Source organism: Rousettus aegyptiacus, unplaced genomic scaffold, assembly GCF_014176215.1.
Source record: "Rousettus aegyptiacus isolate mRouAeg1 unplaced genomic scaffold, mRouAeg1.p scaffold_m13_p_1, whole genome shotgun sequence".
NCBI classification, from domain to species: domain Eukaryota; kingdom Metazoa; phylum Chordata; class Mammalia; order Chiroptera; family Pteropodidae; genus Rousettus; species Rousettus aegyptiacus.
In genome coordinates this window covers 4,742,824-4,769,439 of record NW_023416284.1, presented here as the reverse complement: position 1 = coordinate 4,769,439, position 26,616 = coordinate 4,742,824, and the positions used below count along the sequence as shown (strand labels likewise).

At 37.3% G+C, this 26,616-nt stretch overlaps 1 protein-coding gene and 1 pseudogene across 4 annotated transcripts in view; both read left to right on the top strand.

The window, feature by feature from the left end:
- The window catches only part of RERE (arginine-glutamic acid dipeptide repeats), a 357,676-nt gene that overhangs the window by 34,211 nt on the left and 296,849 nt on the right, over window positions 1–26,616 (top strand). The window lies entirely within an intron of this gene.
- On the top strand, window positions 1,900–2,018 carry LOC118606652 (annotated as a pseudogene).

The window sequence follows — 26,616 nt, the reverse complement described above, 5'->3', positions numbered from 1 at the left end:
TGTGTTTCCTGGTCCTAACTTTTTCTATAAAAACATAAATACTGTATGCCTTTTCTGTCTTTTTTAATGAACAAAAATGGTGTTGTACCCTACATGCTGTACTTTAACTTCTTTCACTTAACTCTAAATCCTGAACATTTTTCCATATCACTATACACACATAGTCTACTTTTTAATAATTATATTCCATAGTATGGGACATTAATGTTGCAATTTATCCAGTTCCCTGTTGATGAATGTTTAGGCTTTGTCTAGTGTTTTGCTGTTATGAGCAATGTTGCAGTTAACATCCTTGTCAATATTTTTATATAAACCTGTGAATATTAATGTAAGATAAATTCCTAAAAGTGGAATTAGTGAGTTAAAAATTAGGTACATTTTGAATTTTAATAGAAATTGCTCAATTAGCCTCCAAAAAGGTTGTATCAGTTCACATGCCTTTGGGCAATACATTAACCATAGGTTTTTAAAACAGCATTTATTGAGTGCTTACAGTGTGCCACAGTACTGTTCTGTGTCACTCTACTCCTCCCCACATACTTCATGAAATAAGTGCTGTTATTTCCGAGGATGAGGAAACAGGACACAGCTACTAAATAAGTAGTAGGGCTGCAAGTAAACAGGCAGTCTGCTTCTCGAGCCTGTACTCTTATCAGGTGGCCTTTCCTCTTAGGTCTAGGGTCGACCAAAACATTCAGTGCTATATTAATGAAAATGCATTTTTGCATTATTGAGAAAATAAAGCCCTGATTATCTACAATTCATGGGGAATGACCCCTTTTAGTCAACTGTATTTTAAAAAAATTAAGTACTACTTCATGTCAGGTACTATACCTTGCAATAAAAACTTAAGCTTCACAATAATCTTCTGAGGTTACAGATGAAGTCGCTGTGCTCAGTGGTACCAACTGTTTGTACTAGAGAAAACAGAAAATCCCCTGGGCCCCAGACCCCGCAGACCAAAGCCAGTCTGTGGCCTGTTAGGAACCAGACCACGCAGGAAGGAGGTAAGCAGCAGGCGAGTGAGCAAAACTTCATCTGTATCTGCAGCTGCTCCCTAGCGCCAGCATCACCGCCTCAGCCCCGCCTCAGATCATCAAGCCTTAGATTCTCATAGGCACACTGGTCCCTATGCCAAAAAGATTGGGGACCGCTGATTAAATGGGTTGGTGATTGTTACGGAATATCATAAATTGGGATTAGAAGTACCGTATTATAAATAAATCATCCATATGTGATTCCCCACCTCTTATAATTGCTTCTTTCCTAAAAATGAAATGCAGCCACTGTTTTCCCCAGATCAGTCGTCTTTTACTCTACCAAATCATTGCCACAAATTAACAGAAAATGCCCTGATGTTTAAGGTTTTTAAAACTGTTTTTTGTTTGTTCGTTTAACCTTTTTTTATAACTTGAATGGTTTAAATATCAGGTAGTCGTTCCTTTGTTGGTGATTGTGGCTTATGAAGTCTTACCTGGTGCAAACAGCTGTTCCAGCCTGTAGCCTAGAACAGGGGTTGGCTGACTTTTTCTGGAAAGGGCCAGATATTAAATATTTTAGGTTTTGTGAGCTGGATGGTTTTTGTCACAGCTACCAAACTTTGTCCTTGTAGCGTCAAAGCAGCCATGGGTAATATATAAACAACTGGGCATGGCTATATTCTGATAATACTGTATTTACAAAAACAGGTTGCAGGCTAGATTTGGCCACCCCTAGCCTTTATTAGATGCCTGGTAAACACTCTGAAGATGACAGCTTCTTCTCTTAAGCACACTGGATTCTCTAAACTTGGGGTGTGAATTGGGTTTCCTTTGTCCTCTGAGTCGACACTCACACTTTATTTTTTCACACTCACATTTTTGAGGCTTTGGAAATCTTGTATTTAAGAATTGAACCAAAGTCTATGGTCATGCCACCCTGAACAAGTCGGATCCCATCTGATCTCGGAAGCTAAGCAGTGTTGGGCCTGCTTAGTACTTGGATGGGAGACCACCTAGGAAGACCAGGTGCTGTAGGTGTAAAAAATAAAAAAATAAGAGATTGTAAGCTAACAAGGTCCTTGCAATCTCTGATGTCAACCAAGCGTTGCCTCACCTAAAAAAAAAAAACAAAAATGAACCAAAGACTTTTAATGGGCAAAGATTAATGTTATGTGTATTCATGAATGAGTGGACTAGTGAATTCATATATTTATTTTATTATTAAATATCTAAGTGTCAGAAACTTAGGACTCTTGGGCACCTAGTGGGCCCATAAATTTCTTCATTTTCTTTAATAGAAAAGTCTGTTGAACTGTCCTACATGGTGGCCACTAGCCTTATATAGCTACTTAATTTTAAATTAAATTAAACAAAAAAACTACTTTATTCACATTAGTTCAATAGCCACATGTGACCAGTAGCTGGTGTGTTGGACAGTGTTGATAACAGAATATTTCCATCATTGCTGAAAGTTCTATCAGACAACATTGAATCCTGACTGAGAGGTTAGGAACAAAAGACATGGACATGATGTTGCAGTATAACAAGTAAATGACATTTTTGTTATATTCTAGAAGAGCTATTATGTTTTATACCTCTTTACTGGAAATAATTTTGCCATGATCAGGATTAGAATGCAGAAGTACTCTAAGTACATTCTATAAATGGATTTTCCTTTCAGTTGTTTCTATCATTAAATTATAGTTGAAAATCAAAATTCTAGAAACTTGTGTTAATATCTCGGAGTAACCAAATGCACATAACATTATTTGGAAGAAAGTCATGCTGAGTAATTGTAAAGAAAAGAGTATCATTCAGCTTATGGGGTGCCTCTGTGAAGTCATGGTCTCCACACTCCAAACTAGGCCTGTGACAGTGCCAGGTGGTCCTTCTGTACGCCCCCTACCCCATCCTTTTGCCATTGCTTTTTTTTTTTTCAACTATTCATTAGATGTGGGATTCCTGTTCCCTTTTCTCTCACTACCCACTCTTCCTTTCCACTTCTTGAACAGATGACCTGACTTCCTGTTTCACAGAGAAAACAGAAGCCTTCTAATTGGAACTTCTCAGTTTCTAGCCACTAATGCTGCTACCTGTCAGTGATACTCAACTACTTATAGTTAACTGGTTGTTCAAAATTAATAGCCAATTTATTAAAGTTAGAAAATGTAAAACCAAGTTTTTGAAGCCTTAAATTTAATTTATAAATCTTATTAGTCTATTCATGTAGTTGGTACATTTTATATAAAAATATATGAAGAATAACTTTCAAGATAGCTTTTGATGTGTATCGATTAATTCATGTTGAACAGACTTAATTCCCTTTAAACGTCAGTTCCATTTGTAAATATAACTCACATTAAATTGCATTAAAAATTGAACGAACAAATGTTTGACTGGGAAAGCTTACAACCTCTTGAAACAAAACTGTCTCCAACTCCTATACAAATTCTGTAAATACAATTAAACTTAAAAGTACAGTAAATTTCCCCTTACCCAGACATGTCTTTTCTTGTTTTCCTGTTTTAGTAAATGCTGCTCAGTCGTCTAAGCCAGAAACCCTGCACGGTATGGACTCCCTTTCTTCCTCTGTCTATAACCAAGTACTATTTCTTTTTCCTCTGTCTTTTCCTAGTCCCATTTCCCTAGTTCAGGCCACTGACTTTTCCTGAGTTACTTTTTAGCTTCCAAGCCAGTCTGCCTGTTCAAATCCTTTGCTCTTCTAAAGTATTCTTCACCACGTGTATTCCTTTTGATTTTTTGTTTTGTTTTATAACAGCCTTATTGAGATGCAGTTCATATACCATCATTTAAAGTATACAATTCAGTTATTTTTAGTATGTTCACAGAGTTGCACAGCCATCACTATAGTTTTAGAACATTTAATCACCCCAGAAGAATCCCTGTACTCACTCATTAGCAGTCACTTCTCATTTCCTCCCCACCCATGCCCTAGCGAAAGCAACCACTAATCTACTTTCTGCCTCTATGGATTTGTCTTTTCTGGACATTTCACATAAATGGAATTATACAGTCTTTTGTCACTGGCTGCTTTGCTTAGCATAATGTTTTTAAGGTTCGTCCATGTCGTAGCATACGTCAGTACTTCTTTCCTTTTTATTGCCAAATATCCATTGTATGGGTATACCACATTTTATTTATCTATTCATTAGTCCACATAAAGATATTTGGATTGGTTCCACTTTTTTGCAATTAATAAAATGCTGCTCTGAACATTTATTTTTTGTGTGTGGGGACATGCTTTTTTGTTTTTTGTGTGGACATACTTTTTTTTGTTTTTCTTGGGTATATAATTAGGAGTGAAATTGTTGGGTCATTACAGTCCTTCTACGTTTAACAGTGAGAAATTATCAAACAATTTTCCAAAGTGTCTGTGCCATGTTACAGTCCCACCAGCAGTGTATGAAGGCTCCAATTTCTCCACATCCTTGATAACACTTGATATCTGTGTTTTTGATTATTGCCGTTCTGGAGGGTATGTGAAGTGATTCAATTGTAGTTCCTTAATGTTTAATGACGTCAAGCATTCTTTTTTGCTAACTTCTTTGGAGCCTTTGATCTTTTAAAAATATAAATCCGATTATATTAGTTACTTAGGCAAAGCCCTCCTATGGCATTCTTCTTTTCTTCTCCTTTTTTATTTTTGCCTGCTCAACTCGTGCTCATTTAATTTTCCTGGTTTTAGTTTAGATGTAATTTCCTGCAGGACTTCCCTGAGCCCCATTATTCGCACCCAGCCCGCCACGTTCTGGTTCCCAACCATAGTCCGCTCCGTCCGCAGAGGTTGTGCCTGGCACATCATTGGCTTGAGGACTGAATAGATGAATGAATGTAGGGTTTTTTTTTTTTTTTAACATTTACCGTTTTTCTTTTTTTAAGTCTGTGTTGGAATTTTAATTGGACCCAAGTCAGTATTCCGTGATTTTTTTTGTGTGCGAGGTGACAAAAGGGGAGGATCACACAGAATAGAGTGCTGCATGGCTGTTGCTCTGCATAGACAGAGGCCAGGTGACACCTGTGCACTGCGATCCACTGTAGCTGCTTCCTGCCTGCCTTGGGGGTGCTCTTTGACCTGGAGGAGGCAGAGCTAAGGGAAAGGAAGTGGGAGAACGAGAACCACAGAGTTGATTAGCAGACTGGTGATCTGAGTAACAGCCTCCTAGGACTGGTATATTGCAGCAGGTGGCTGACCTTGAGTTAGCTTTTTGCATGGGAGTAAATATATTCGGTCAACTGGTACTCTATTTTTGCCTTTAGTCCTTGAATTATAGGCCGGACATTCATTTTTAATACTGAATTGAAATTCTGATCATGGGGATAGATTTTTTCCTTTTAGGAAGGACCTCCTATTTTTTATTTTTTAAGGATCTTTTATTTCTGAACTGAAAAAGTGGATTAACATCCTATACTTTTGCAGTGTTGTACAGAACAATAAAAACAATCTGGATTTGTTTCAGTGATTGTGACTTTGCTGACATAAATATCATTCTTCATCAGAATATCTAGAAATAGTCTGGGTATTTTCATTTTTGTACTCCAAAACTGCTATGGTTTGCAGATAGGAAATCTCACAGAATTCATGTTTCCTTTCCTCATTTTACTAAGCCCTAACTTCCTTGGCTCTTACATACCTACATTTTTGCTGAATGCAGGACCATGGGAATATTTGAAATTTTCTTCCTTTCCCAAAGGTATAACTTTACATGTGGTGGGGAAATTTTCATTTTCCATAGTCCAACATATTTAGGCATTTTAAACTCCTAGTCTTCATTTATGTGGCTTAGTTTCTCCATAAGCCACACCACTAGGACCTTGCCCTACAGGAAGAAAAAAGAGGGGCAGAACTTATGGTAGAAGCACCTAAACGTCTGAGAGAGCAGCTTTGGAGAAATGAGGGAGGTTTTTTTAAACAGAGTAGGCATCGTAAATCATCCAGTGCGTTGGGCTATCTCGGGGTTCCATCCAGAAGCACCAAGCTGAGGCCTCATGAAGTGATGGTTCCTGGCTCAGCAAATAGTAGTGTTAGATGTTGTGTGTTTTCTGTCTTCAAATAAAATAAGCACCTTTCCCTGACTATTCTAAAAACCAAATAAAACTTTAAAAATTAGATGGTTGGATAGAAATTATGATTATCTCTCAGGTTTGATTGTATGTTTTTTAAAAATAAGTAAATGGACATAAGTCCTTTTGCTAAAAAGATTTGTCATTTGTGTTTTATCCAGGAAGCTGATTTAGAATTTTTCATTTATTTATCAAATATTTGAGTACCTACCATGTGCACTGTGTGCCCACCGAAATCTGTGGAAGACTCACAGATGAATCAGATGTTGACCTTGCTACTATGGTGCTTAGTAGGTAGATAATAAATGTAAACATAGGTACTCGTGATATGAGGTCACCTGCTCTAAAGTTTACAAAGTTGAATGGAGGAAGCAATGACCTCTTGAAGGGAAAAGAATTAGGTTGCATGGAGAGACAAGGGGATGTTTTATCTGAATGTCGAAGTGAAGTTGAAATGAGCTTCTTTTCTAGCACAGGAGTGACATGAATAGAGTTGTGCTTTAGAAAAGCTATTTCTAGGAGGTTAGGTGAAAAGTAATGTGAACTTACAAGTGGCAGTGGAGATAGAGAGGTGCGATAAGTATGAGAGATCTGTAGAGGTAGAGTCAGGTGCATTTGGCAATTGATGGAGCAAGGCGCAATTAATGTTTTTTTTTTGTGTGTGCATAGGTAATTCGAAATGTAGCAATGCCATTAAACATTTGGAAACACAGAAAGAGAAACTGATTTGAGAAGGAAGAGGATAGTATGACCTTTCATTGAGAAATCTGGATGATTTTGGTCATTAGGCAGATGGAAATATTTAGATAGACCTGGAGAGAGAAATCAAGGTTGAAGATGGAGATACTAAGAATGATAGTTGAAGCCTTGAGATGGAATGAAATTGACAAAGGTTTTAGTACCAAAAGATTTGTCTTTACTAAGAATGTCACGCTGCAAAGCCTGGAAATCCTCCAGTTTTAGCATAGGAGTGCTCCAGAGGAGAGGGTGTTGTTTAAAACTTTTTTTTCTTTTGGGGGGGTCTTTCAGTTTGATTCTCCTTTAGGGGAGATAATAAAGTATAACGGTTTTGAGCATAAGAGCCCAAAGATTGAGTTTGAATCCTTGTTTTGCCACTTTACCTGCCATGTTAGAGTTACCTATTTTTTTTTGTGCTTTAGTTTCCTTATCTATTAAGTGGCGATGATAATACCTACCTTATAAGGCTGCTTATGAATTATTCAATAATTTAGCCTGGTGCTTGGAACATAATAAGTGCTCCATAAATTGTAGCTAATGTTAACATTAGATTTTTTTTTTTTTTTTTTTGCTGGCTCCACTGTTTCTCTTTTTAAATCTGAATTTGTACAAAAATTTTTTTTTTTTCGCTCAGCTGACTGACACCAGCTGGATTTTCAGAAAGAATATACCTTAGTGTTAATAGTGAATAATTATTGTGAAGTACCAAAAAACATAGAAACAGGCTTAGAACATCAAAAGCCTGTATAGCTTGTTACGAGTTACTGGGTTTCTTGCTGCCCTCCGTCATGGCCTCCAGCTCTCCACGTGGTGGCCCCTGCCTTCCACCAAGGAGTTGTCAGTCTCACACTCCACTCTCCAGACACACGCTAACAAAACTGTTCTGTAGATCCAGGACCTTTTATTTTCATTCAGTTCGGATTTTGTTTGGCATATTAATCCAAGGCTGGCTTTTCTGGACTGTGGTGATTGATATAAATTGTTGTAAATGATATATAAATATTTGTCCAACGAAATATAAATGATAGACCTAAGTCTATTTACTTGTGGGAAATTATTTACTTGGAAATATTTTTTATATAAATCACCCTTTTCCCAAAGGGGAAATTGACCTTGATTAGAGTTACACAATGTAACAGTGCATTGATCACCAATAAATATCTTAGATATATAGTAAGAATTAAAAATTGCCGTCTAGTTGTTAGTAGAAGGCTTGTCTCTCACATTTGAATTTTGTAGTGTTTCTTTTTTGCATATATTGAATTTGGTAATGTTCTAAGTTCTTTGTGGCTCCTGCAGTTGAGTCTCGTGGGTGTATAATTGCACACAAGCTGCAATCAAAATAGCAGAGTACCTTAGTTATTAGGATAGAATTGGAATCCAAATCTCTTGATTTTGATTAAAAAAAAAAAAACCCTCCACAAATCTACTAAACATGTTCTCTGGAGAAGATAAGAACTTTGTAGTTTCCATTCTGTTATTACTTTACTTACCTTAGGAAGAATCTTTTTGAAAAATTTTAACTCTTACAAAGTAACCGCAGAAGTCTGTCATTTCTCTTTTTGGAAAAAATACTGTAGTTCATGGGTCCCCAACCCCTGGGTTGTGGACTGGTACTGGTCCATGGCCTGTTAGGAGCCAGGCTGAACAGCAGAAGGAGAGTGGCGGGCAAGCAAAGCTTCATCTGTATCTGCAGCTTCATCTGTGTCTGCAGCCGCTCCCCAGCGCTAGCATCACAGCCTCAGCTCCACCACAGATCATCAGGCATTAGAATCTCATAGGAATACTTGTCCCCGGTGCCAAAAAGGTTGAGGCCTGCTGTGTTTGAGCCTGTATCAAAAATGGTCTGAGGTGCCCTGGTTTGTTTCAGGTGTGTGCTTTATTATTTTTATTTTTTTCTAATTGAAGATGTTCTTCATTCTTGCTTTCTGAAAGGATAAGGCTCCTTTCCATGTTACAGCTAGTAAATTTTGAGGTGTGGCGCCTGCTCTAATTATTTTCTCACATTAAAAGATTTTAACATTTAAATTAACGTGTTAGAATCAGTAATTGACAGTTATATATTAGTTCTTATTTTTTGTGATGGAAAATGATAACCTTTCCATGATTTAATACTTATATTTGTTTTCTTTGATAATCTAAATATCTTCTTAGATAGTACCTGGATTTTAAGGTGAGAGAATAACCTCATTTTGTGTCTTTATGAGTATAAAATATTCAGTGTCTTTATGATGGGGAAGGTAAGTAAGTGATTAGTATTTTGATTAGTATTTTGCTTGACCTGATACTTTGGAATGAAAAGGATAAAGCTGAAGTTCACCTAAGTAAAAAGTATCAATCAGTACTTTGTTTTAGCTCTCTTAATCCAGCTACAAAGTTTGATCAGCTGTGGGGAGAAGTTGAGCAGAACTGGAAAACACAAACCAGCAACAGTGGGTTTATCCTGTTTTTCTTCTCGTTTTATTTTGTTCCTCTGTTAGGATTACGAGGAATTCTGTAAAATCTTGGTGCCTTTTGGCGGAGTATCACATTTAGTATTAGGTTAATACTAGATTAACCTTATGTAAAAGAGAATTGAATTTTGGCAACCGTGTAGTTCATTCGCTTAGTCTGATGGGTAGAGGATGACAATTTCTAGTGGTATTTCTTCAGTGTTAATTTAGAAAAAAAATGATTATTTAGTTAAAAAGAAATTGAGCAATAACTTGCTAACCTAGGGAAAGATTATACAGGACGGTGGTTATTAGAAATAAATTTTATTTAACAGGAATAGGAAAATGTTGACTTTGTGACATTTGCCAGTCATTGATACTTTGTGTGTGTGTGTGTTTTATATTTAATAGCAAGTAGCTTCATTATCTTTCACCATTAAAAGCAGTGAAGAAGAATAAGTGGCTTTCCAATGAGGGAATCATTTTCAAAATTTCAAGGCCACTAGTACTAAAGAGATTATTTTCAGTACACATTTTTCTCCTAATGTTAAAGTGGTCCTAATCTTCAAAGAGAGCTTTCAAAAAGATACACTAGTTCAGCAAAGCAGACTAATATTTTAGAAAGACTATAACCAATAATAAAAAGGGCAGAATTACAATAGTTTGATGCATTAATTTTAACAACTTTTCCCCCTCAGCTCTTGAGTCAAGATGAGAAAAGTTAAACAGAAATATGGTTGTCATTTTGATTGTACTGAATTTATTATACGAAATGCTATCCTCCCTTCAGATGCAGAATCAGAGCTTAGGTCTTTTTTGTTTAAAAGAGTATGGGTGAAGCTAATTTTTTGTAGCAGAGGAGTTAAGAATTTTTTTCACCAAATATTCAAAACAATATAGTAAGAAAGTTTAGGGGTTTAGGTAGTAATTTCAGTTATAAGTGGTCTTTTGTATTTTTAAAATAGCAAAGTATTAGAGATTGTCTAATTGTTTTATGAAATAGAGCTCATAAAAAGTATACTTGTCTTATAGCTAATATAAAATCGATAGTTTGTTTTTTTCATTAATTTCCCCTTTGATAAGAGTCCTTTTGTTTCAGTGGTCTGTCACAGATTTGGAGTTCTGTATTTTATGAACACATGTTATAAATCCATTTTAGGAATGTAGTTTACTTATGCTAATGTGCCTGTATAGGAAGTCTTTTTTGCTTTTCTGCAGGTTGTCAGTTAAATCATCTGCTTTTTAAAAAGAGTTTTAAAATTCTTTTTACCAATTCCTTGTGCCACTTGGTGTACCATATAGTCTTTACCTTACACTGCCTTTAAACCCTCCCCAGAGGCCAATTGTCCATGGAGCTAATGGAGCTTAAACCAAAGAGACCCTCACCTCATGAGCCTGTTGACATTTTATATTCAAAATTTTGTCTTTTTCTTAAAGAGGTCCCCCAAATTATATAAACATGAGATAAAACCTACCTTTTCTAAAATAGAAGAGCATTAGAGAAGATGAGCAGCAAAAGTAAATGTAAAAAGGATATAAATAAAATATTTGATTGGGTTTGTGTGTGATGTCAGATTTAATTTATCATGATAACCATCAGTAGTGCACCAGATGTTTTGAGTGTATTTAGCGTCATATTAAATTAAGCATAACCAGTGGCCTCCAAAGTCCATGAGTACTCCTGCCAAGGTAGCCCTGAAGACAGTGCCGTTCCTGTCTGTCACCACTGCTAAGCTGCTCCTTCTCTCTTGCCATGATATTTAGGCTTTCACATTGCTCATGCAAAAGGTGGGCCTTTGTATTTGAAATTTGTATTCCGTAAATCCTCTGTACCGAATGAAGAGGCTTGCATTTTTCTTTTCATTCCAGTAGGTAGTCATTTTTAATTTTTCCTTATCTATAAACCAGTGGAAACAAATAAATAAGATTACTTAGGAGTTTATTGAGGCCTGAAGTCCAGTGAGAGGGAAGCCATGATACACAAGTGCCAGTTAACCATATGTATGCTTCAGATTTTTTATACCTGCCACTAATCATGGGAAAAAAATAATTTATTGTTATATAAATACATGTTAAGATCTGAAAATTCTTAGTTTTAATTATACTCAGAAAGACAAGTATTAAAATCATTCAAAAGCTTTATAAGGATTTAAACAAATACACCGTGATGTCACTTGATCCTTGCTTTATCAGCATAATCTGCAAATGCGTGGATCCTCTCTGCCAGCGTGGGTGGAACACCGTCCATCTGCGGCATTCTCAGCGTGAGGATCGTTAAGATGGCAGACCTTGCAGATCAGTTTCCTCCCACATATTCTCACTCTTTCCTAGAAAAGCATTTAGACATCTCTGAAATTAGACCTGTAAAGTGTGTGCCATGCCAGAACAGATATCTTGGAAATTTTATCATAATGTTGCCTTTTAAAGTCTTAACTGTCCTCTATTTAAGATGAAATTCTTTTGTATTAACCTCCTTTCATATGCTAGCTTTCACCAGACTGCAGAATTGCCTGATTTGACTTTCTAATGTAACTGTAATGAATCTTCTGGGAAGCCAAACGATTGAACACACATACTCTGCAACTCTATTGTAAAATATTCAGTCAGTCCTGTCGATGTTGCTGATTAAAAAAGAAAAAAAAGAGAAGAGTTGGGGGTGGGAGAGAAAAACTCCCTAACATATATTGAGACTTAAAACCAAACAAATTCTCTCAGGGATTTCAGCCTTTACTAGGCGTCATGATGTGCAATGATTCCTTGCCTAAGTGTGTTCAGGAACACCTTAATAAAAACATCAAGTTGGGTGGAGGCAGAGTCAGCTTTGTAAAGCCAGAATTAGGGCATATGATTATATTCAGTTTGGACACATTTATCTGAAAAAAACACTTGGGAAAAAACTGGCCCATTTACACAAGCAGGCAAATTGCTCTATGCATTATGCTTGAGTGCTCAGCAGGGTTAAACATTTGCTAGCTGATAAACACAGCACCTACATACACCAGAGCCCAAATGTTTAATAGTGTATCCCTTATAAGATATTTGGGGTCTTATTTAACAGCCAGAGAGAGAGAGAGGAAGGCTTTTCCATGATATGTGGTGACTAATTTATCCCAGGTATTAGTAATTGTAGCAATATGTGTTTGGCTTATCTATGTGAAAGAAACTGAACACCAGAGTTTAATAATTAAGGATTTATTAGTTAAAACAGAATGTTATAATGAGCCAGATGCTGCTGCATCGAAACAGCCATTTTCATTAGCATTTTGAAATCGAAGAGAACTGAATTTAAATTCGGAGCGCCTTGACTTTGATGAGTTAACATTTTAAAATCTATCAAATTAAAGGTAAATTTTTCTTTAATTTCAATGAAAGACAATAACACAAACACTAAAATATCAGGATACATAAGTGAATTAAAGCCTCTGACTTTAAAAAAAATACCGAATTCCTTGTTCAGAATATTATAAAACAATCTTAAAACGCTTGTGAAAAGAAACAATTGCAAAAATGTTTGGAAATAAAGCTTTTTTTTTTTTTTTTTTTGTAAATGGAAGAGATATAAATCACTCAAATGGAAGTGGCATGGTGAATGGGGAAGGGAAGATGTGTTTTTTTCCCCCATATCGCAGGGAAGCATTTTAAATAATAGCTTGAGTGGTTTGATGAAGCATCTGAAGGAAACTCCCAGGAGAGGAAGATTATACTGGAGAGAGATCTCTCTATGAATCATTTACGCTAACCTCTTGCTGAAGCACAGCTTGCATTTTTAATGAAGGATGATTGCATTTCATAAACAGACTTTTAAAAATTAAAATAATATTGATCCTTCCTCATTTAGGCCTATTAAAATAGCATACTATACATCTCTAATAGCTCAGGACAGATTATTATTTTTAATAATACATATACAGTTTAATAATTTCTAATAAGTTTCTTTAAATAGAATTTGATTAAAATATTTTTGGAAAGTATTTTCCTATGTTACATAATAGCGATGAAAACAAAACTTAAAAATTATGAGATGGTTTAAAGTTTGGCACCTTATTTTCAGTGTAAACTATGATAAATTTTATTTTTATTTCTTTTGTCATATAAATACACATCAGTTTACTACAGAGGAAACGGGTTAATTACTTGAAACATTGAATGTAGCATAGGAAAGGGGACTAACTAGGTTTCAAGAAACCTTAGTTCACTTATATCCTTGTGACTGGGGTTAAGCCATGTTATGTCAGTAGTCAGTGTTCTTACTTTTGCAGTATGTCCCAGTGAGATGAAGTATGTTATCTTGAAATTTTCTGACTCACCACTTTACAGTTGTATATCATTTCAAAGACTTCTGTGAACAAAGGTTAATAGGAATTATATAATTTAGTGCCTTTCATGTCTAATATATAACTGGATGGCGACTCTGATAATATTGCTTCCCCCCCCATTTTTTCTTTAAATGAAAATGTTCTTAAGGCAAATATTTAGTACAAGAATATAAAACTGCAAAGGAAGTGCTTCTCTATCTAGAGAAGCAAAGTCAAAATTCACCATATGACAATGCTTTGGTTGACGGCCAGTTTTTTTTTTTTTCCTCTCCATTTGAAAAGTGGTACAGTGTGGTGACTAAGAGTGCAGACCTAGGAGGCGGTCTGCCTGGGTCCAACTCCTGTCGTTACCACTCACTAGCTGTTTGACATCTGGGCAGGTTATTTGACCTCTATACTTTGTGTTTTCTGTAAAATGAGGATAATAGTAATGGCCTTTCAGGGGCTGTTGTGAAGAGTAAGTGGGTGACTCTCTAGAGCTATGTAAGTTTTAGCTATTGTGTTATTTGATCTAGTCTTTTACTTTTTTTCTTTTGCAGTAGCTAAAGAAAACAGTTATTTGGAGAATGTTTTTATAAGTACAGTCAAGTAGGGAAATTCTATTATAACTTCTTGGAATTAACTTTTTTCCTAGCTTTGCCTTTTATTTTACTTCTTTACTGGCTTGTATATCACTAATAATATTACTGATAGTGTAGTTACCTCCCCTCCCCCATTTTTAAATGAAATGGATTCTAAGCTAAAGATTTAGTATAAGAACATAAAACCTCAAAGGAACGGCTTCTCTGGGGTAGTCTGTGGCATTAACTCTGTGGCCCCATTTAGCTTACTCGTTGCTGAAGGAGTAAGCACAGTCCTTAGGGCTCTTAATAAAACCATACGTACTCTGCATGTTCTTTCACTGACGTAGAGGGAATCAGCAGAGCAGAACTAAGCAGGCTAGCATAAGTTTAACTTCGGTGTAGTTCAGGAACCCTGCCTGGCAGGAACATGGAATTTACCCACCTCCAGCCACCCTTTAAATTCTGTCAGAGGTTTTCAGGTAGGTGCCAAGTATGAAAACATGCTTTTTATCAGAATATTGCCTCCATTGCCACACATTGCTATTTATTTGAAGTTAAAATGACTCCATTTTTTTTTTTTTTAATTAAAAAAATGTTAAATTACATGTGGTCAGGTTGGTTGTTCCTGGAGTGCTGGGCTGCTGATTCGTGATGACTCTGGGAGGGGTGGTGGATTGGGACCCCACCTGCTCAGTGAGGGCCTCCTGTGACTTGGAGCCGGTGTGTGCTTTCCCTAGCTACTCTAGAGTAGAAGTATTTGTCCTTAATGTTTATTTCCTCTTAGTGGCTGAAGGAGAGGAGACTAGAAAATCAAAGAATATAATTCTAGTTGAGTCCATAGGATTTTATTAACGTTCTAATCCCTCTCCAGTTTTATCTGGTGACCTTTTGTCCGAAGAAACATTACGAATAGTTTTTTCTCCTTGGTACTGACCTTAGGCAAAATTAGGAGATGGACAAAGTTTGTTTTGGGGAGCCTCCCTCTCACTGCTTTTATGTAACTTTCTTACTTTCTCCACCAGCCCAAGACCATCCCCTCTGATGCAGGTAGCCTGTCGCCTTACACCTGCCCTGCCCCTCAGGTGCTGTGTGCAGCAGCTTTCTCTCCCTCAGCTCCTGGAGAATAGATTTTGGTACTGGCATTCTTACTCTCAGCCATCCGATTAAACTATTACACATTAAGATGTTTTATCCGTAACTGACCTCAAATTATTTGTATGAAAAGGAGATATAAGTAATAATAGGTAGCCTTTATTGCATGTGTACTATGTGTCAGACACTGTCCCAGGCTTCTTGACAGTGTGTTAAGGAAATTTATCATTGTAACAATACTATGAAGGAGATATTAGTATTTCCCCAGTTTACACACGAGGAAACCAGAGCAGAGAGTGACGTAAACAGGGTTGTGCAGGTAGCAGTAGAGCGGGGCTTCGGACCGTGGCAGTCAGGGTCCGCAGCCCCAGTGCTGCACCGCGGGGCTGCATTGCCTCTCATTCCCGCTTGGTAGAGTCCCAGGTTGTCTAGATGAAAGGCGCATGTGCGTGCGTGCGTGCGTGTGTGTGTGAGTGTGAGTGAAGAGAGGTGAAGTGCAAGAGATTTTTGCCTGTTCTGTCTTTTTCGTTTAGGCTGGCCAGTGTTGCCTGAAAATCAGCTTTTCCACACTTTACCTGCTTGTCCCAATTCTTTTCCTTCTTATTCTTCTAAATGTCTGGTTCAGAGTTATCGGTTCTAGAGACAGTATTGAATTTAAATCTTGACTTTGTGTAAATTTGAAAATGCTTAACCTCTTTAAACCATAGCTTCCTTATCACTAAAACAGCATAACACTCATATGTACGGTGTAGCAAAGGGCGAATGAGAGAATTGATACACAGTGCTTGGTGTCATTCCTGGCACATCCTAAGTGTTTTCTGCAGTGAAAGGGTGGGCAGAGGTGGGGCTGGTGGGTGTTTGTAAACAGGCACTGCTTGAATAAGTTTCTTCCAGAGTTAATGAGAGATTGTCATGATGGGCAACAGAAGAACACCTGTTTCAGGAAGTGTGCTTGGGTGTTTCAAGCACTTTGGAGCCGCTCATATTGGAGACAAAGTTGATCATTGCTTTTGAAATGATACGTTCAGCACTATAGTTGTTTGAAGCTGTGAAAGACAGTCTGACTGAAAATCTTATTAATCTGGGGTCTTTTGATAGCTGATAAATAGTAGAGATTAATTTCTGACTGTATAGAAAAAAAGGCTGATGGGGTTCGCATATAGAGATATATGTATATATCCATATTCAAAATTGCATCAAGAGAAAGATTCAGAATATAAAAGAAAAATGATTTTTATGTGATAATAGCACCAATTTTTCTAATTTCTGGTTAAATGAGATTTAAAGTTTGCCTTTGATAGACACCTTAAAGTAGCAGTTTCCTGATATTATGAATGAAAAAATACGTTCTTTTTAGCAAAAGCAACTTTGTAAAAATATGTCTTGACTCTTACTACTCGGTACTTAAAATTTATTTTTTCTAATTAGTTTTTAAATTGGGTCTGTAAGCAAGCTTTAAGCCCTTAGGCCATGTTAATATTAGAGTTTATATTTGTGACTTTTTCATTTAAAAATAAAGGTGGCATTTAAAAAGAAACTCCCAAAATTAAATGAGATCTTAAAATCCTAATTGTTCATAATTCTAAGCATTTCCTAAGATTCTTCTTTGACAATTACAGTCTCTGATATTCTTTCTGTTTCATGTAACTATTAGTTCCGAAAGCATGGAGGATCACAAACCTTGGCAGACTCTATAGAAAAGGTGTGTTGGAGGAGTTAGCTAAAAAGACAGACTGTGTACATATATCTTTTCAATTTGCAGATCCTACTCCCATTTTAAATGTTTAGTTATTCCTTAACTGCTTTTATCTTAACTACACTATCTTTCAATAGAGATCTTTTTACACACATGGATACACACACACACACACAGACACACACAGTTTTCATCAAGAGCCAAAGGATTTTAATATAGCATTTGTCTTGTTATGCATGTACCAGGGAATGGAAATATGTATATGCATATATTAATCAGAAGCATTTAAATTCACTTTTGAAAAATACCAGTTAAATTATAATTCACCTTTTCTTTTTCTTCAGGAAAAATATTCTTACAGTAGGAAAATCTTGTTGGTAATTGGCTTGGCATGACATTTTCTTAGTGTTTTTTCTTTCTACTATGTGCAGCTTTTTGACAGTTATAGAAGATGTCCATATAATCCAGCCCTCCCAGGAAACTCCCTGGGGTGACTGACTGTGATAGGTTCTGGTCGTGCAGCTACCCCAGTCTGTTGTGGAGCGCGCGGCAGCACGAAGCCCGGAGGGTTCTGTCTCCATCACCACGTCCTCAGCCTGAAGCATTTTTCTACTCTTTTTCTTGGCAGTTTATTCAAAGGAATATTTGCTACATTTATTATGTATTTGGTACCTACAAAGCTTCAGCTGTCACAGGAGAGGACAACATTATCCTGATACTCTGTGCCTAACAATAGCATTTGTTTGTAGCAACTTAAGGTATTTGATAAAGAGAAATTATGTGACTTCAGCAATAGGTAAAATATGTCTTTCTTTGTTCCATCTCTATTTTTAAAGGCACTGTTGATGTTAAAAAATTTATAATATTTAATACCAGCTAGTCAGTGATAGTATTTGGTGGCCAAAATTTAAAGTTTTATAGCAAAAAAAGGGAAACAGAACGTAGAATTACTGAATGGGCAAAAAAAAAAAAAAAAAAAAAAAAAAAACACTGAGAGAGCCAGGACACTGTTCAGTAAAAGAATGCCCGTTGGTTCTTAAAAGACTGAGGTTTCTGACACTCACTAGGTATTGTATAGCGTCAGTATGCCTACTTGGCAGTGTTGAGTCTTGAAGTTGGAATGCTACCGAAAATTGCTTGGTGAGTTGCTGGTGCTGCAGTAATACATGCATATACAGAAGGCTTTCAGCTTTTGAATTTGTAGCCCTGTTCCCCGAATCCATAGGATTCTCAACCTTATGCTTGGGTTGGAGCACAAAGTTTGTATTTGGAAATGAAAAGACTATCTGATGATAGTATGGAGAAAGGATGGAAGAAGGACAGTATAAGAAATAATAACATTACCTGTGAGACTATTGTGGTAGCCGAGCTTAGATTCGAGGACGCTCTGGACAAAGGTGGTGATGGTGTGAGGATGAATGGGGAATAGAGGCTCGTCGGCTAAGATCTGTGAGGAATGGGGCCGAGAGAGTCTGCGTGAATTCCCAGGTTTCTGACTGATGTGACTGGGTGGATCAGGAGCATAGGTTTGAACTTCAGCTCCGCCACTTCCCAGCAGAGTAACCTTTGGCAATTTACTTCGATATTCTGAGCTGGGTTGCATTGCTTATAAAATAATGGAGGTAAATGACAGAGTTTGTCTCACAGAATTATCTAATAGTTGGACATGCCAAGTATCAGTAGATGGGGAAATATAACCATGGAAGTAATTAAAATGGCGTGATGGTGAAGTAGCCAGCAAAAGCAGCATACACCTCATTCTCCGTACGCTAATCTACTTGACCGCAGGTGGGAAAACCGGCATCAAAAATCCCATCGATGTCAAAGAAAAATCTAAGTCAAGTTTTTCTAACATGTAGTGTCTGTTTTCTTGCGTCTGTGTGATTTTGAACCTTTCCATTTTAGACTATGGGCACAATGCTGTAATTCCTGTTTATTTTGTCACAACTAGATTTTGCCTTATTAAAATCTGAGGGTGATCAAATAATTGTTGTGAGCTATTTGATCAGTTTTGTTTATGGTTTAATGGCCAACTGGCATACCTGATAGAATAATTTTCTTCATCAGAGTTACTTGCTTCAGAACATACTCATCAGTTATATTCTCTGTACGGGATTTTTAGGTAGTGAGAGTATTTGGGAATGTAACTACCATTACTCACTGTAGTGTTTGTGAAGAGTATCAGAGGAATTATTAATCTGGAGAAAATTGTTACAAATGTAAGACTGAATTGTCCCTGTTATTCTGGACCTCATAAGGTTATGAGAGGTAGGCTGTCAAACCCCTAACTAGCCATGTGTTCACCTTGAAAACTAAGTCTTTTCCCTCATCTCAACTACAGGTTCCACTACCAGTTGGAGGGCTTTCATTTCACAGCCTCAGTATTAAGATCAGTTTCTGGGACTTTATTTTCATTCACTCAGCCAATACCTATTGAGCACCTGCTATGTTTCATACATAGTTCTAAGAGCTGAGGAAGCAACATGAAATAAAACAGACCAACACATCTCTTTATTCATGGAGAAACAGTCCAGTAAACAAAGACGTGCAGACATGTTGATTAATGCTATGGAGAAAAATAAAGCAGGAAAGGGGTAAAGGGCGTGCCCTCAAATTGGTAATGGTGGGTTTAAAGAGCGTTTGGGAAAGGTGAGCAAAGAAAAGTGAGTCATGCAGATAGATATCTGAGGAAAGATCATTCTTGGTGGAGAGAATAGCTCTTAGGCCTCTTTCAAGTTTCATTTTTTTGATTGGCTTTTCTTGCTTAGACTGTGGATGTTTATATGAAGAAACTTTAGAGAAAATGAAATTCATTTCAGTTGGAATAGAAACAACTAAAGAAAAATAACCACACAATCTTATATGGTACGTGAATTCTCTTCTTGATTTTGGACTAGTATTAAAAATCTGTGGAGTATGTGAGCGTGTGTGTCCCAGACTGTGTGTATGAAGGTTTTTACCAAGGCAGCCCTAGCAGTTATATTGTGGAACGTTCTTATAGAGGAAGTTGTAATTGGTCATTTGAGTTCAGCAGTCAGCCTGTGTTTATTATACTTTTGCTTTTAGATTAGTATCGTGCTGAGTATTGGCGAAGATAAAAAAGAACTAGACGTTATGTTCTGGTCAGGTTGGCCAGACTGTCGTCTGTATAGAGAAAGTATGAAAACCAGCAGCATGGTTGAATGGGAGCAGTCCTGGACCAGCAGTCCTCAATATCGCCCCCTAGTGGCAGAGTAGCTTTACATCCCAGCTCAGCTCTGCAGTGTTTGCCCCTTAGAGCCCTGAGCCGAGTACTGGAGTGTCAGCAAGGGGAGAGCCCGTTCTGGAGTAGGTGTCAGAGAAGGTCTAGTTTTGATTTCAGATGGGTTCACAGTGTTTGAGAAGACTGCATTGCATTGCATAATGATTCTAGAATTGTGGTTGGGTAAACAAGTTACTGAAAACGAATGGTGTATTGATTTTCTACTGTGGCAGCATGGTGTGCTATGGAATGTCATGTAATATTTGATTTTCATTATTGGGTGTAAATAAACTGAATTCTTTGATAGACATATTACATTAAAATGACACTGTTCACCTTGAAAACTAAGTCTTTTCCCTCATCTTCTACAGTATAACCATATAAATTTATATCATCAACTGATTGAATTAGTCCCCCCCCCCGAAGAATAGACTTTATATTTTACTTTATCTTAGTTGTTAAGCATGGAACAAAGACATTTTTCCTCATCCTTAGAATGAAGTATGAGTAATCTTATCATAGTATACTGAGTAACATGTCAGGTATAATGTCAAAACCAAAATCTTTTTTCTTTTAAGCTGTTATTCACTTCAAAAAGTCTTTTTCCTTCTTCATTCAACATTCATTAACTGCACTGATATTTATTGAGTGTGTCTACTTTGTTCTATTTTGGATTCACTGATGAAGAAATTTTTCTTGCTTTTTCATCGATGTAAAAGTATAGAAAATGAGATAATAACTATTATAATAATGTGTAGTATGTATTCTCAGCGGGGGAGAAGAGGGTTCTATTGGGTGTACGTAGCAGAAGCACCTGACTTGGAGCAAAAGTTGAGACCTGAAGAATGATGAAGAGCCAATTAACTGCAAAACGGGTATGGCAAGATGGGAAAAAAAGAAGATGCTTCTGGGAAGAGGAAACCCATGTGCAGTAGGCCAGAGGCAAAACAAAACAACAAAAAGCAAACAAGCAAAACAGATACTTTCTCACATGGCAAAGGACATACAGTTCCTAATGACTGCAGGATAGATTTTGAGGAGGGAAGTTGCAAGGAACTTTCAAAGACTACTTATTTTGAATCCTATCCTGTAGACACTTGAGAAATGCCAGAGAGGTTTTAACCAGTGGCTTGACAGAATTGGATTTGCCATTTACAAAGATTATAATGGCTGCAGTTGTAAGTAGGGGGCCTAGGGCTGTAATGGCAATTCTTCTAAGAGATGTTGTGAGCCTGGACTGGGACATTCACAGTGGGAATGGAGATAAGTAGATGGATTCAAGAATACTTGGAAGATGGAACTGTAGGACTTGAGGATTGCAGAAAGGATCAAGGGTGCTTCTAGGTTTCTGGCTTGGGCTAGAATGATGACGATGGTGGTACTTAGGCCAGTTACTGATTTATTACCTCTTACCTCCAAATATGTCTCGCTCTATGAAGGTGAACGTGGATGTTAAGAGAGACTGAAGGAGGAAAGAGTTTTGCTTGCTGGTTCCAGTGTGCTTGGCTGGCAGGCTCCTGAGCATGTGGGGCTTCTCCACTGTTCAAGATCCTGAAGCTCTATCCTCTACCCACCCCCTACCTTGGGGAGTTTCGTAGCAGAGTGCCTGCAGTGAGACATTTCCCTACAAACAACTTGCTTTGCCATTCTAGAGCAGCAGTCCCCAACTTTTTGGGCACCAGGTACGAGTGCTCTTATGAGAATCTAATGCCTGATGATCTGAGGTGGAGCTGGGGCGGTGATGCTAGTGCCAGGGAGCGGCTGCAGACACAGATGAAGCTTCGTTCACTGGCCCGCTGCTCACCTCCTGCTGTGCGGCCCGGTTCCTGACAGGCCACAAACCTGCACAGGTCTGCAGCCGGTGTGTGTGGGGGGAGACCGCTGCTTTAGATCCCTTTCCTGAGACCTGTCCACATGAAGCGAGCCTACTGAGGAGGCTGAGAAAGTTGGCCACAAAAGCAGGACAATAAGGAGGATGATGTTATCAGTGTTAAATGTGGCTGAAAGGCCTCAAGTAACAGAAGAGGAAATTGTCCATGATAGCAAAACTAGCAAAAACATATGCAGTCTTAAAAATATTTATTTGTTTGTTTGTTTATTTGGAAAGCACCACTGGACATTCCATCCAGTTAAATTTACCAAGTGTCTGGATCCCTGCTAGCTTAGCAGTTAAGAGCCTGGATTCTGGAGCATTACTGCTTGGGTGAGAATGCCAATTTCACCACTAGCTGTGTATTCCTAGACAATTTATTAAGCCTTCTGTGCCCCATACTCCCTCATTTCTGTGTGGAATGGGAATAACATATTCTTCACAGAGTCGGAGTGATAGGTTGTTCATAATGTCTTATTCCTAGGATTGTCGTGAGGGTGACATGAGCACATGTGCCTGGTGGGGTTGGAATGCTGGGATTTGTGGTGGGCGAAGGGGGGAAGTTACCCCCGAGGTCACGAGGAGTATGAAGGGGCTTACTGATGCAACACAGTGAGTGGCAGGTGGCCTTCTGAACTGAGGGAACAACGGGAGCATGTGGCAGTGCAGTTCCGCAGTGGGGTCATGGCTGGCCCTGGGGTAGATGTTTATTCCACAGCACTATGTTCCATAGTGTGCTTCATTCTCATTTCTAGATTTATCGCTTTTTATTATTCCTGCTGAACCTGTGGCTAGGTAAGGACAATCTAAAACAACTTAACACTTTTATTTAGTGCCAACATTTCCGATTAGGCTTTCACTGAGCATTCGAGTGTTCTAGAAGGGACGTTGGAGGACTGCAGCCGGTGCCACCTGATCAGGCTCTCAGGGCCGAGTAATATCGCTTGATTCCTGGACATTGTTAAAAGCTCAACTATTTCTAGAGTTCACGGTTCTTTTCAGCTTGCAATTGTTTTTGAAAAGTTCACAGCTGAAAAAATGGAAATTTCTCAAAATTGTATGACTATTCTTTCAAAAACTTATAATTTTGGGGATTTAGAAAGTAAAAGTGTGATTAACTTTTGATTCCCTGGAGAAAAAGAAGCAATGATTCAGCCTTAAAAACTCTGTGATTTCTCCTCTGATTGGAATATTACCTCTTTTCCTTTTTCTCTGCTGAATTCCTGCCCCTCCTCAAATATACAGCTCAAATTGACAGTTTTCTATGAAGTTCTTTCCTGAACTTTCTGAATATTTGCTCCTACCAAAGCATTGTTATAAGATTAAGTCTGTTGTAATGCTGATATGCTTTCAGTGAGGACCTTTAAGTAAAAACAAAAACAAAAACAAAAACAAAAACAAAAACACAAACACCCAAAAAACAAAATAAGCCAACAAACATTCATTTACATTTATTTTCTTAAGATCATGGTTGAGAATGTCCCTTGGCTAGAATGACACTGTAATCCAGAAATTCTCTTGAAAGTTCTGCTTCTTAATGAATATATTCTGTAAAGAATGAGTATATTCTTTAAAGACAAAATGAAAGAATAATCATTGGGTTCTTTTTTAGAAAGCAGAGTTACAACCATTCTTTATTGGCTAGGACTTCTGGGACTTATACAGGAAAGAAGCTAAGAAGGAAGGTATCAAACTGTGACCCTCTATAGGCTTTTGTTTTCATTTTCCCCTTGCTTTTCTTAGATGTCACAGACACAGGGAAGTCTTTGTTTTTGGTGAAGAGCTGGTGTTTATGTAAGAGAACATTGGGAGACCAAGGGAATTTGACTCTTGGGGGCAATTCTACTTTGTTTAACTATGTAGCTTGTGGAAAATGGCAGAAGCTGAGGTGCGATTCTTCTAATAATTGCTTCTTCTGCTTGTTTGGGTTACAGACCAAGGGCAGAAGTCATTTCCAGATTATTATATTTTTGAAATTTTTGGGTTGTTTTGAAGGTGGATAAAATATTTCATATCGGCAATCTATTAAAAAGTTGAAAGAAAAACATGATACTTTAAGAACAAGTATGAATTTGACAGTTTAAATATAGGAGAATGGAAAGAATTTTGTGGCGACTACCCATACGTACCACTTAGATTCTACAATTACATTATACTACGTTTGCTATATAATATACATTTACTATATTTACTGTACTCTGTAATCATATATCTATCCTTTATCCATCCCTTTATTTGTATTTAAGAATGATCATGGTAGTATTTTATATTATAGCAAAAGACTGCAAATATAGGAGAATTAGTTACATGAATATAATACACCCATACTACAGAATTCTGTACAGCAGTTAAAAAGAATGTCACACTTTGTGTACACTCACCTGGAACAATCTCCAAGATAAATGAAGTAAACAAAAAAGTTGCAAAAGAATATATGAAATATACTGTTTATTTGTATAAGAAAAAAGGTATTTATACATATATGTTACATATGCACAGAATATCTCCAGAAAGCTTAAACAAGGTGATAAAAGTGGGTGTGCTTCTGGCAGCCTCCTAGAACGTGTGTGTGTGTGTGTGTGTGTGTGTGTGTGTGTGTGTCTAAAAACATTTTTAAAACTTTTGGCCTGCTTATTTATGTGCCTCTCTAAAATTTTCAGGATATCAAGATGCCAAACTCATAGTCCTTAGATTTTAACAAACAAAAATTGCAGCCAGACAGCTAAGGTTTGAATTCCTGCTCTGCTGTTTTCACATGGTATATATTTTGCTGTCAATAAAAAAAAGATAATAATTCTCATAGAGTTATTAAGAAGTTTCATTTAGATCTTTCATGTAAAGTACCTAATGTAAGCACAGTGGCTGGCACACAGTACTGGAAAATCAGGAAATAATAGGTATTGTTATTAGGAAGCATATAGTTTTGTGGGAGAGGAAAAGAATAATTTATTTTATATGAATATTTCTGTGGGGATATAATAAGTAAAATGGAAATCAGGGAAGTTTGTATAAAGAAGGGACTTTCAAAGAATTTAGAAGGGTGAGTGAGAGTAAATACTGTAAGTTAAGGAAGGCTCTTCCAGATGTTAGTCTTCTTATACGAAAGTAAAACACAGTGTGAGCGAGTTTGAAAACTAATAGTTCATAATGGCTTGAACCAGTCTAAGTTATGAGAAGGGAAGTGGCAGACGATTATAGCTAACGTTTATTGAGCACTTAGGCAAGGTATTGCTCTAAGCGCTTTTTATGTTTTAATTTATTAAATTCCTATAGTAACTATAACATCTGTACTGTTATTATCATTTTACTGATGAGACTGAAGCAGGGAGGTAAAGACCATACCTGTCTAAGACTGCACAAAGTAATAAGTGGATGTTTGTGTATGCCCATTATGTTGCCTGATGAGACCGGTAGCTAGGAATCAGGCAGTCCGTGAACAGTGTCTGGGTTCACTCCCATAAACTTTGGGAAAGGATTTTGAGCAATACAGTGAAGCTCTCAGATTTGTACCCTACGACGGAGAGGAATAGTAATAGGGAAGATGATGAAAATCTTGCAAAGCCTCAGGTTCATACATTTGACTAAATCTTGCTCTTTTTCCTTCTCTTCCCCTTTCATGCCATAATCTTTGTGGTCTAAGGATGTTTTATAAATTAGTCATAATACTTTGAGGAAAGTGAAAGTGTTCTTTAAACTGACTTTCGCTTTGTAATAAATAATGGAGACATTTTCTAGACTTCACCTATATCAAAATAAAGGCAAGAATCAACAATAACATAGTCCTGTTACATACATATTTTAGATTAAGCTCCATTGTGTAAAAAATGATTCCAAAGCATCAGCTTAAAACACTCAGCATTTATTGTCTTCCACAGTGTATTGGAGTCAGGAATTTGGGTGCGGCTTACCTGGGTGGTTCTGGATTGGGGTCTCTTCTGAGGTTTCAGTAATCAGAAGGCTGGAGCTGGAGGATCCAGTTTCAAGATCACTCACTCATACAGCTGGCAAGTTTGTGCTGGCTTTTGGCCGAAGCCTTAGTTCCTTGCCACATGGAACCTCTTTATAGGGCTGCTTGGGTATCCTTATGATATTGCTGCTGGCTTTCCAGAGGAAGGCAGACAAAACTACAGCATGCATATTTAGGAGAAGTGAATATTGATGTTTGTACTTTGTAGCTAACACAGGTGCTGGTTGCCATGGGTTCTCTTAGCTCCTTAAGATCTCTTTAGGGCTCTGGTTGCCTGGCTAGAGAAAGACAGGAACTTCTAGAAGCTGAGAGGACAGATGCAAGCTGAGAAGTCAACCTGGGCTGCATGGGCTAGCTTTATGAGGCCCATGTTTGTATGTTTAGTCAATTGTATGAACTTGAGGTTTTGCTAGAGAGAACTCCTGGCCATCTGGGTTAATTATTATATGCTGTAAGTCATGTTTGTTTTAGAGATCGGTGCAATTTGACTTATTTAAAACTTAAAATATAAATTATAAAATTCTGTTTTGAGTGCTTGTCTTGGGAAGTACTGTTAATTTTTAATAATGGTGGATGTTTGAAATATTATAGATTTTAGTAACGGCTACTACCAATCTGCTTTAAAAAGGTCAGTCTACA